The sequence below is a fragment of the Balaenoptera borealis genome (assembly GCF_965194805.1).
Source record: "Balaenoptera borealis genome assembly, chromosome: 1".
In the NCBI taxonomy this organism is placed as follows: Eukaryota; Metazoa; Chordata; class Mammalia; order Artiodactyla; family Balaenopteridae; genus Balaenoptera; species Balaenoptera borealis.
In genome coordinates this window covers 182,654,225-182,666,418 of record NC_138860.1, presented here as the reverse complement: position 1 = coordinate 182,666,418, position 12,194 = coordinate 182,654,225, and the positions used below count along the sequence as shown (strand labels likewise).

Here is a 12,194-nt window from a genome sequence, read left to right as displayed (position 1 = left end):
GCTTTTCTCAGGTCTTGAACTTCAAAGGGCTGGACACTCACCGGAGAGAGGGACCCTGGCCTGACCGGTCTTGGAATTCAGAACAATCTAAGGTTGAGAGAGGAGAAGGGCAACCTTCTCCCTCTGTGTTTAGAATCGGGCTGAGTCCCAGCAGCGCAGTTCCAGGGCAAACCTCCAGGCAGGGGCCCCACGCAGGATCGCAGGTAAGAGGCGCCCTCCCAAGCTGTGGTTCACGCTCCCCAGAGCCAGGCCTTGGGCAGCAGCTCTCGGGCTCTAAGCAGAGGCGGACCACCCCGCTGCCACCTGGTCAGCAGGACACCAACCGGTGCTGCTTTGGGCAAGTCCTCCGCAAAGCTGGGAACGGGCTGCCAGCTGGGGAGGCACCCGAGCCGGGTCGCCCCCATCCCGGGCGCGGGCACAGGCACCTGGAATGGGCTCCACCCCGACCAAGGCCCAGGTGTGAGACCCGGAGGGCGCCCAGGGAACCCGGGAGGGGGTGGGGAGCCGAGTCGAGGGCCTGAACTGACTCGCTTTTCAAAAAACTCGCTTCCTCCTTTCTTACCTCCGCCCATCAGTTACCTCGCAGGGCCCCAGCCCTGGGCGGTGCAGGCGGGGTTCAGCGCCCTGAACCTGCCGGAGGGTGAAGAGGGAGGCGGCGGCCTCCCCAGGAAGGGGCGGGGGAGGGGGGAGGCCGGTGCATCGGGTGGCCAGGTGAGCTCCTCACCAGGTAAAGGCGCGGCAGGCGGGCCCGCTGAGCTGAGCCGCCGGGGCTGGTAGGGAATCTCTGCTCTTACTTAACGCTTAAAACCCGGACTCCGGGCCGAGACGCCCCTCCCCACCCTACCCGCACACATCCAATTCCCGGTCCCCCGCGGGGGGGAAAGGAGTCAGGGCCCTGTCCCCTCCCCCCACCACCACCCCGGTTTAGCCAACTTCATGCGGCCCAGCGCCCCCGGCCCGCACTCCTCCCCCAGCCGACCAGACGGAGCGGGTGTCCGCCCTCCGCAGCTGGGGTCGGCGCCGCGGGCCTCTGGGTGGAGCGGACTGCCGGGCTTGGCGGAGAGGGTCGACTGGTGGGCGGTGCCTCTCGGGGCCGGAGGCCGCTCGGGGCCGGCACCGCCCTCCGCCTCTCGCGGTCCCTCCCTCCGGCACGCCGGCGCCCAGCGGCCGCGCTTCCTGCGTCCCCATCCCGGTCCGAGAGCGGGCTGCGCGCTCTCCGCCCCCGCGCTCCCTCGACCGAGATTCCCCGGAGCCCCCAGCCCCGGGATCGCGGCGCCCGAAGGAGGCAGCCTGCGGGGGCCGGGGTCGTGTAGCCCCCAGCCCCCGGCCGCCCGACCGAGACCGAGCTGGACCCGCCGCCGCCGCGGTGAGTCTGCGCCTTCCGCCCCGCCGCGCCCCGCGGAGGGATTGTTCCCCACAGGGCCCCGGAGGGAGTCGACGGCTGTCTGGGTCTGTCTGTCCGTTCGTCTGAGAGCTTCCTGCCCGGGGTCTTCGGCGGGAGGACTGCGTACTCGCATCCTCTGGAGCAGCGCCGGGCTTCGCCTGGGGGAAGGCAGCCGGCCTCCGGGCCCCCTGTTGGCGGGGACAGGTGCCATCCGCCTGGCGGATTTCGAACCCTTGGCCAAAGAGGCACCTTCCCTCCGTGCTTAGAGCAGAACTTCTCAGTAGGTCCCAGGAAACCACCCGGCGCTGCCCGAAAGAGCCCTTTCCCCCATCCCTTATTCCTTTTCGGAAAGGGAGACTTTTAAGGGATTTAGTTTAGTGTGTGTGTGTGTGTGTGTGTGTGTGCGCGCGCGCGCGCGTGTGTGTGTTAGGTACTAGAGTCAAAGGGTGAGGAATCGGGTGTGAGCAATGGGGTGTAACTCAGGTTTCTTCACCTAGTAAAATGGGAGTGATAACCTCCCGGGGTGAGGTGGGGCGTTCGTGCCTGCCGCAGAGCAAGTATCAATACTACTCAGATCCAAATCAGATCTCTAGTCTGCGCCCTGAAGGGAGCCCTGTGGCCCGGAATGCCAAGTCTGATTAAGAGGGATGGGCACTTTCAGAACGAAATCTTTCTTAGCCAGAGGACGAGGGTGCAGGAAACCTGGACGTCCCTACGGTTTCCCGGGTCCCTCCCGGATCCTCCCAGGTGGGTAGCGGCCACCAGCATTTGTGCAGCTCTCCGAGAAGCTGCGACGGGTCCTTGCTAACTCTGCGGGTGGTCCAGGAGCTGGGAACCCAGGTGTAGACGGAGCGGGATGGGCGGGGCCGGAGCCAGCCTGGCGGGAGGCAGGAGAGGGATTGTCCTCTAAGGCTGGCTTCTGGCTTTCGTTCTGAGGGGGGGTCACTTCGAGGATGGCCTTCCTAGTGAAGGGTCGGCTCTGGGACCTGTGACTGGCTTTCACACTTTGGAGACGTCACACAGGGATCTTGACCTAAGTTGATAGGGCCAAATGGAATTGGGAGGGGGCCCCTTTCCCTCCAAATGTGTCCCTCCCCAGCTTGCCAGAGCTATCGCCCAGATTGGGAGAAAAGGCAGAAGAGGGAGAAAGGGGAGGAGACTGGCTGGGCATCTGTTCCTCACAATGTCCTGAGCTGCCAGTGGTTCAATGATTAGGGCCTCTTGAGTATCACAGAGGCCCAGGCCGGCCCCCCGGGGATACAGGGCCAAGGGGCCTCAGAGAGTTCCCAGCCTAGTGAGCAGTAAATGGCAAGTGTCATAAAGAGGTGGCAATATAGTCAGACCCCACCATTCCCTGGCTGTGTGACCCACAGTGTCACTTTGCCTCTCTGAGCCTCAGTTTCCTCATCTGTACAGTGGGAATGATAACCTAGGGTGAGGGGGGACATTCATGCCTCACACACAGCAAGTACTCTGTAGGAAGCTATGGTACAGGGTTAGGGAAGAACAGAAGAAAGAAAGTAACTCAGGGTGAGGCATGCCAGCAGGTCCTGCTAAGAAAAGAATGTTGGTATATTAAACAGTGAAGTGGCGTCTCTCAAGGGGACGGGGTAGGAAGGGTGTCTGGGCAGATGGAACAGCCCAGGCAAAGGCATGGAGGTATGAAGGTGCACGAGGTGTGCTGGACCAAGGGAGGCGCTCAGGTAGTGGCAGGTGGGTTTGTGGGAGGATACAGGGAAGTAAAGGGAGTGGAGGGTCTGGAGTGAACTGGACCAGAGAGGTGGGGCGAGGTCATCACAGGTGGGACTTTATTCAGTGGACATCTTAGAACCGATCCACAGATGTTGACTGTGTGCCTTCAGTGGACCAGGCACTGTTCTAGGTGCTCAGTATACAATGCTGGACAAGAAAGACACGAATTCCGTTCAAGTTCTTTAAGCAGGAGAGTTATTTGATCCTGTTGCTGTGTTAGGAAGATAAATCTGGCTGCGTGGAAGTTGGATGGGAATTTGCAGAAGGTTGCTAGGGGAGAGGAGGCTGGCCCGCAGGCTGGTGGGGGCATCAGGAATGAAGAAGCTGGCTTGGCACCCCACACAGGAGGCAGAGATTAACAGGTGGTCTTGTCATGTGACCACTGGTCAAGGGGGAGATCTGTGGATTCAGTGTGAGGCTCAGACTGCCAGCCTGTCCTCTACCAGAGCAAGGTGGTGGGACCTTGGCAGGGCCCAAGCCCCTCCAGCTGCGGCTTTCCAGCTCTCTCGCTCCAGAAGTCACGAGCCGCAGGAGCGTCTGCATCTATGCGAGGAGTGGCGATGCTGGAGAGAGAGCCAGCAGCCCATCTCCTGTTGGCATTTGCAGTGGGCAGACTGTCCCTTTGGGGGGCTCCTGTTTTCCTGGGTCACGGTTCTGGTAAATGTTCTTCCCTCCCTCTGCAGGGCTGGCAGTAAAGCCCTCAGAGCTCTTGGGCTGGAGGAGACCAGAGCTCCAGGACCTTTGGCTCTGGGCTTCTCATTCGAGGGACTGAGAAGAGTTTTCTCCCTAAGTGCCAGGAAAATTCCCTCATCTCAGATGCCTTCTGACTGGGGACGTGGTGAAGGGTCTGCTTCCGGCTGCTGGCTTTTGCTTTCCCTTTTGTTGTGTCTGCTCTGAAGTTTAGAGGAGTTTTTTATTTGTTTGTTTGTTTTGTTTTGTTTTTTGCAATTGACAGCTGTAAGAATATCCTTCTCCTGGTCATAAATCTCCTTTACTTGGAGGTGAACCATGCATGGCCTTTCACCTGCCACGGGAGGACCCTAGAATGTCCTCTCATTTGACAAACAAAACTCAGAGAAGGGAAGGAACTCACCCAAGGGCCCACAGCAAGTCAGCAGCAGAACCGGATCTAGGTTCCTCTACATTATCCCAGGAGACTGGCCACATTCAAGTCAGAGACTTGTTATGGGCCCCAGGTTAGTCCAGGGTGAGAGGTTTTCTCAACATCTGTCTTGCTCCTCCCCAGTTTGGACAGGTGGCCCCGTTTAGCCTGGTGATGGTTTTTTTCCTCCTTTCTTCTGGATTGAGCCTTTGGTGCACCACCCACCGTGCTGGGAGCTCTGGCTCCACGGAGAACAGGTCACTTGTTTGGCTTTGCCTGCTCCAGGCCAGACTGCCCGACCCCTCCTGGGCAGCCCCGAGACGCTGGCCTGAGGTCGTGCTCTGGGGATCTCTGCTAAGTGCCTCAGGCTGATCGTCAGGTCCTCCCTCCCCTCAGCCCCAAGCCCTGTGTCAAGATGCTGGGCTGGCCCTCGCCATCTAGTCTGTGTTGTTTACTCGGGCTGAGCAGCTGAAAGTTTCCTTATTCTCTCTTGCCCTAGATTTCTCAGACATAGCAGCCCTTAAACCTGAGTGCTGGTTCCTTTAGCTCTTAGAATATTGGAGCCAGAAGGGACCTTAGCCATCCGAAAGTCCACTCCATTTGTTTTACAGATTGGGAAATTGAGGCCCAGGGAAAGGGGAAGGGAAAGGACAGGCCTGAGATCAGAGCCGGGGCTAGAACCCAAGTTTCCCGATTCTGTCTTGAATGATTTTGAGGATGGTTCTTGAAGAAAAAACAAAACAGAGCACACTTCTCCTCCAAGGGCCCCTTTCTCCCTATACTCCACACTGCCAGGAATTTGGGGGGTACCCACAGTCACACGTCCAGAGGGAGTAAACGCTGGGGCCCCCGGAAGACAAGGAGTATATATATCTTGATATTTTCAGGACCTGTCTCTTCAAACTGACTTTCATGCCAGGGACTAAACTAGTGATTAAACTTACTTGCTGCTCCCTGAACCCTACTTTATCATGTACCCCTGGATAGACAGGCTCTTGAAGTTATTTTCTCCCCCAGGTTACAAAGGAAGTACATGCTGATTGTAGAAAACTCGGAAGGAAAACATCACGATATGCTGACGACCACTGTCGACACGGTGGTGTCTTATTCAGACTTTTTTAGTTTGCTTGCTTGCTTGCTTGCTTGCTCTGCTATTTCATATCCTAGTTTTCCAATTCATCATGATGACGTGTACTTTCCCCACGTGATGGCTTTTTCACACCGGTTCTAACCTGCCAGTCTCACGTGCTTCTACCATCTGATGGCTGGAAGGTACTTAGGAGGCCAGAATTTTGTGGCCAAAATCAGAATGCTCCAGTAGCCCAAATTCTGTAACGCTATGCAGATTACCACTGTGGGACTTCAGGGGGCCACTTCTCGGGCCACTGTCACCATGGCTGTTGGGGAAAGGGCTGTGTTTACCAAATCTAATGCAAACATTGATTCTCAGTGAGCTTCTTAGAAATGGAGGACATCAGCCATCAGGGGTGGGGTGGGTGCGATCCCAGGATTATAGGAGGGAGGGAGAGAGCTTCGTTTCTTCTGGTCTTTTGCTGTGTTGGTTTTAACCTAGCCAGGTGCTTCCACCCTGCTGTTATCACCCCTTTCCCCAAATCCCCCCAGGACTAGGCACTGGGGTGGCAAGTGCAGGTCCCTCGAAAAATCAGAATTTGGTTTGCTTGTCTCCAAGCCCTACCTCTTGGAGAGGCAAAGATGGCAAACATGTGCAGAGAATTTGTTACCGACTCAGGTGATAAGGTCGGTCACCCCACCCTGGGGACAGGATTTCCTGGCGTCTCTCATCCTCTAACAGGATTGAAGCCTTGCGAATGCCATGTAAATTGTCAATACTAGATGTGATCTTGGGGACTTCCCTGGTGGTCCAGTGGTTAAGACTCCATGCTCCCAATGCAGGGGGCCCGGGTTCAATCCCTGGTCAGGGAACTAGATCCCGCATGCTGCAACGAAGATCCCGGGTGTCGCAACTAAAAACCCGGCTCCGGTTCACTGGGGTTTTTTTCTTGTTTTATTTTTTTAAGATTTTTTTTTTTTTTTTTTTTTGATGTGGACCATTTTTAAAGTCTTTACTGAATTTGTTACAATATTGCTTTTGTTTTATGTTTTGGTTTTTTGGCTGCAAGGCATGTGGGATCTTAGCTCCCTGACCAGGGATCAAAGCTGCACCCCCTGCACTGGGAGGCGAAGTCTTAACCACTGGACCGCCAGGGAAGTCCCTCACTGGTTTTTATATGGTGATCCTGGGAAACTTGGGATTCCTTGGATGGGTCCCAGAAGCAACTCAGGGGTTTGTGGGAACAGGGCTGAGTGGTGGGAAGCAGGGCCAGCTGGGAAGAAACTCTGCTTACAAATATTAAAGATGTCATGGTGCGAAGGATCCCTTTAAAGAGATTCTGCGACTTTAAAAAGAAAACGAAACCGCTGCTGGTCTAGCCACCTCGATTCTTAGAAGAAGAAACTGAGGCCAGAAAACAGAGTGACTGTGGCCTGTGCGGGGCAGGTGAGGGCTCTCAGGCCTCACATTGATGAGGGTCTTCAGATGAGGCACTAAAGTCAGTATCAGACAGAGCTCCTGGCTGGAGACACACGTTGGCCCTGAAGCCTGCGTCTCCTCTGGGCCACACTGGTATGTGCGCTAGGAATTCATGTTTATCATCAAGCCTGTAACTGTCGTGCCAGTGGTCCAGCTTAAATTGCACAATGCACAAAACAGTCATTTGTTCAATGCCAGCATTTAAAACACATCACAGGGTTGGTTAAGCCTGTTTTGGCATTTCTCCTTTTTTTTAATGTCCCCAGAGCTTCCCTAATGGAAACATCCTACAGGCGATGGGCCCAAGGTCACTCAGCAAATCTTGGCAGAACCAGGATGAGAATTCACCATGGTGAGAGAGGTCCTTTTTTAAGATCGTGGTCTCATAGGATGTATAATTCTGGATGCCTCCAGGAGGTTCTGCTATTTTTTCTATTCAAGATGTAGAACCACGTGACTCTAATGCTTGGTGAATTTTTTGTCTTTGCCACTTTTTCCTCTTCACAGCTGGTCTGGGAGAGAAAAGGAGAGACAGAATTTCTTTACCCTTGTTCCACATTTTCCCCACCTTCACTGGCCGGGCTTGTGTTGGTTAGGGTGTGGACATGGTTTCCCGAAACTTGGGCATGGAGGGACTATGATAAAAAACAAAACATTCACACTTTCAGACTCCATATATTACAGCTTCATTAGCTTCATTAGTGTGGTGGGTAGGGATTATATATTGGAGTTGCCTTTGGGTAATTGTTTTCAAACACTGACAGATGCAAATTAGACCATGGGGAGTGGGGAGGAAGTTGTCTTTGGCTGCCAAGAGCTGCCATTTTAAACGAATGTGCTGATAGTGTTGTGTGCTGGTCACGGAGCTGGTGGGGACCTGAGAGGCCAGCTCTGCCCCCCTAGATGGGCCAGTGGTCCCGGGAGCCACCGTTACAGTACAGCTGACCAGTGGCAAGGAAACCCAGGAGCTTGGAGGAGTTGGTTTAACCCAGACTTGGAGAGTGAAGGAAGGATTTTTTTTTTTTAATTTTTATTTTTGGCTGCACGCAGGCTTTCTCTAGTTGCGGCGAGCTGGGGCTACTCTTCATTGCAGTGCACGGGCTTCTCCTTGCGGTGGCTTCTCTTGTTGTAAAGCACAGGCTTCAGTAGTTGCAGCACGCGGGCTCAGTAGTTGTGGCTCGCGGGCTCTAGAGCACAGGCTCAGTAGTTGTGGTGCAAAGGCTTAGTTGCTCCGCGGCATGTGGGATCTTCCCGGACCAGGGCTCGAACCCGTGTCCCCTACATTGGCAGGCGGATTCTTAACCACTGAGCCACCAGGGAAGTCCCAAGGAAGGATTTTCAGAAAGGGCGAAGTCTCAGCTGAAATCCGAAGGGCGGGCAGAAGGTCAGCAGCTGTGCCTGGCAGAGGTGCAGCCTGTGCAAAGGCCCAGCAGCCTAAGAGAGCTTAATTCACACGGGCTGATACTAGATGTGAAGGGCAGGGGTGGCAAAAACCATTTACTTGATTTCTTTCATTCAACCAGTATTCACTGAGTTCACTCTACAGGTCAGGTGTTCAGGGTTTTGGGGGGAAATGTTCCATAAGGGAGACTCAGTCCCTGCTCTCCTGGAGCTTACACCTTACTGGGTTGGGGGAGGGGTCAGTACATTAGGAAACGAACAAGGGCACTAAACCAATAACCATATCAGACACTGGACTGAAATCTTTGCCGCTTCCCCACTGCCTGCAGGAGCAAGTCTGGGCTAAGCCCCTTCGCTTTCAAAGCTCTAAAGACTGGATTCTTTAGAGTTTAGACTCAGTTTACCTTTCCAGACCCATTCCGGCTGCCCCGATCTATCTCCGCACCCCGGTGCTTTGGTCAGAAGGAACCAGGAACCGCTTCCCACCTCACTTTCCTCCCCCACCCATAGCCACGAACTTTGATGACTTTTCTCTCTAGACTGTTCTCTGTCCCAATCAAAACTAAAAGCAAAACTTGGAGAGGTGAAGGGCGTTGTGCATGACCCTAGTGTACGTATCAAAACTAAGAAATTCACATTACTGCTGGCTAAACGACAGACTTTACTGGAATCTCACCAGCGTTCCCACTGTCATGTTTCTGCTTCGGGATCTGGTCCAAGACACCACCTTGCGTTTAGTTCTCCATCCCCTCGTCTCTACTGATCTGTGACCGTTTCTCAGTCTTTCCTTGAATTCCGTGACCTCGAGAGCTTTGACGAGTACTGGTCAGTGTTTTGTAGGACGTCCCTCACTTTGGGTTTGTCTGGTATCTTCTCATGATTAGACTGAGGTTTGAGGTTTGGGGAAAGAATACTGCAGAGGTGAAGTGTTCTCATGACATCATGTCAGGATTTCCACGATGTCAGCATGACTTATTGGGGGTGTTAACTTTGATCCTTTGGTCAAAGTCATGTCTGCAAGATTTCTCCACTATAAAGTTACTCAAGCCCCTTTTTGGAAGAGGCTTTTAAAGCATGGTAGTAAAAGGTCAAATTATAAAATAAATTCTTGAAAGTGATTGATAGATTGGACTTCTAAAGTTAAAAAAACTTTGATATAGTAAATATTAAACTGGAGCAATATTTGCAACACATCCAGACAAGGGGCTGTTTTCTGGACACATACAGGATCTCTTCCAGTCAGTAAGGAAAGGCTAAATGCCCTAGTTAAGAAATGGGATAAAGGAATAGATAAAGAAGATGTGGTACATATATACAATGGAATATTACTCAGCCATAAAAAGAAACAATATTGGGTCATTTGTAGAGACATGGATGGAGTTAGAGACTGTCATACAGAGTGAAGTAAGTCAGAAAGAGAAGAACAAATATCGTATATTAACACATATATGTGGAGTCTGAAAAAATTGGCATAGACGATCTTATTTACAAAGCAGAAATAGAGACACAGATGTAGAGAACAAACATATCGATACCAAGGGGGAAGGGGGAAGGTGGGATAAATTGGGAGATTGGGATTGACATATATACACTATTGATACTATGTATAAAATAGATAACTAATGAGAACCTACTGTATAGCACAGGGAACTCTACTCAGTGCTCTGTGGTGACCTAAATGAGAAGGGAATCCAAAAAAGAGGGGATATATGTATATGTGTAGCCGATTCACTGTGCTGTACAGTATAAACTAACACAATATTGTAAAGCAACTCTACTCCAATAAAAATTTAAAAAAAAAGAAATGCCATTGACCCATAAGCATATAGGGAAAAAAAAACATTCAACCTCATCATATTAAAGAAAATGCTAATTAAAACAATGCCATCTTTCACATATAAAATTTTTAATGTTTTGAAAAGTTTAAAATTTTTAAGCTAAAAAAAGGAATGCTGGGCTTCCCTGGTGGTGCAGTGGTTAAAAATCCACCTGCCAATGCTGGGGACACAGTTTCGAGCCCTGGTCCAGGAAGATCCCACATGCCGCAAAGCAACTAAGCCTGTGTGCCACAACTACTGAGCCTGTGCTCTAGAGCCTGCGAGCCACAGCTACTGAAGCCCGCGCACCTAGAGCCTGTACTCCGCAACAAGAGAAACCACTGCAATGAGAAGTCTGTGCACCGCAACGAAGAGTAGCCCATGCTCGTCGCAACTAGAGAAAGCCCCCGCACAGCAACAAAGACCCAACGCAGCCAAAAATAAATAAATAAAATAAATAAATTTATTTTAAAAAAAAGAAATGCTGATATGGGGAGATGGTGATTTCACAAACTCAGGGAGGGAATGTAAATTGGAGGACATTCTGAAAATGCATGTCAAAGCTTTAAGAAAGGTAGCTGGGGGCTTCCCTTCCCTGGTGGCGCAGTGGTTGAGAATCTGCCTGCCAATGCAGGGGACGCGGGTTCGAGCGCTGGTCTGGGAAGATCCCACATGCCGCGGAGCAACTGGGCCCGTGAGCCACAACTACTGAGCCTGCGCATCTGGAGCCTGTACTCCGCAACGGGAGAGGCCGCGATGGTGAGAGGCCCGCGCACCGCGATGAAGAGTGGACCCCAATTGCTGCAACTAGAGGAAGCCCTCGCACAGAAACGAAGACCAAACACAGCCAAAAATAAATTAATTAATTAATTAATTTAAAAAAAGAAAGGTACCAGTTTCAATACTAGGAGATTGTCTAGAGGAAACATGATTGTATAAGGAGTTAGTTTCAACAGTTTTTTTTTTTATAATAGCAATAAAATTAGAAACCAACTGTGTGTCTGGCAGTAGAGGATTGGTTGTATAAATGATGGGTCCTCCATGTACTGGAATATTCCTCAGCCACTAAAAATTATAGTTTAAATGAATACTGGTGATGTGCAGAATTGTTCATTATGTATCAAAAATTTCAAAGGTCACAAAAACATACTGCAGTAAGATCTCATTTTTGTAAAAAATAAAAAAGTGTGTTTGTTTACAAAACACTCAAAGTCTGAACACCATCATAGATATTATCAGTGGTTACGGACGGTGGGGTAATGGATGATTTTAATTTTCTTTCTGCTAATCTAGATTTATTAATTTTTGTTTAATAAACAGGCAGTATTTTTATAACAAGAGAAAATGTTTTACTGTTAAAAATCTCATAGGTAAAATATCTAGGAATAAACCTACCTAAGGAGACAAAAGACCTGTATGCAGAAAATTAGAGGACACTGATGAAAGAAATTAAAGATGATACAAATAGATGGAGAGATATACCATGTTCTTGGATTGGAAGAATCAACGTTGTGAAAATGACTCTACTACCCAAAGCAATCTACAGATTCAATGCAATCCCTATCAAACTACCACTGGCATTTTTCACAGAACTAGAACAAAAATTTCACAATTTGTATGGAGACACAAAAGACCCCGAATAGCCAAAGCAATCTTGAGAACGAAAAATGGAGCTGGAGGAATCAGGCTCCCTGACTTCAGACTATATTACAAAGCTACAGTAATCAAGACAGTTTGGTACTGGCACAAAAACAGAAATATAGATCAATGGAACAGGATAGAAAGCCCAGAGATAAACCCACGCACATATGGTCACCTTATCTTTGATAAAGGAGGCAAGCATATACAGTGGAGAAAAGACAGTCTCTTCAATAAATGGTGCTGGGAAAGTTGGACAGGTACATGTAAAAGTATGAAATTAGAACACTCCCTGACACCATACACAAAAATAAACTCAAAATGGATTAAAGACCTAAGTGTAAAGACAGACACTATCAAACTCTTAGAGGAAAACATAGGCAGAACACTCTATGACATAAATCACAGCAAGATCCTTTTTGACCCAGCTCCTAGAGAAATGGAAATAAAAACACAAATAAACAAATGGGACCTAATGAAACTTAAAAGCTTTTGCACAGCAAAGGAAACCATAAACAAGACCAAAAGACAACCCTCAGAATGGGAGAA

At 50.5% G+C, this 12,194-nt stretch overlaps 1 protein-coding gene across 3 annotated transcripts in view; it reads left to right on the top strand.

Moving 5' to 3' along the window:
- The first annotated feature begins 78 nt into the window (after window positions 1-78).
- TMEM51 (transmembrane protein 51) overlaps window positions 79-12,194 on the top strand; it is a 51,332-nt gene continuing 39,216 nt past the window's right edge. For 2 of the 3 annotated variants that reach the window (XM_082382396.1, XM_082382393.1), the window contains exon 1: window positions 1,047-1,366. The gene's annotated coding sequence lies outside the window, so the exon portion shown is untranslated. Of the gene's footprint in view, window positions 204-1,046; window positions 1,367-12,194 lie in introns of those variants that run through there. The other variant, XM_082382394.1, reaches the window with a different exon arrangement.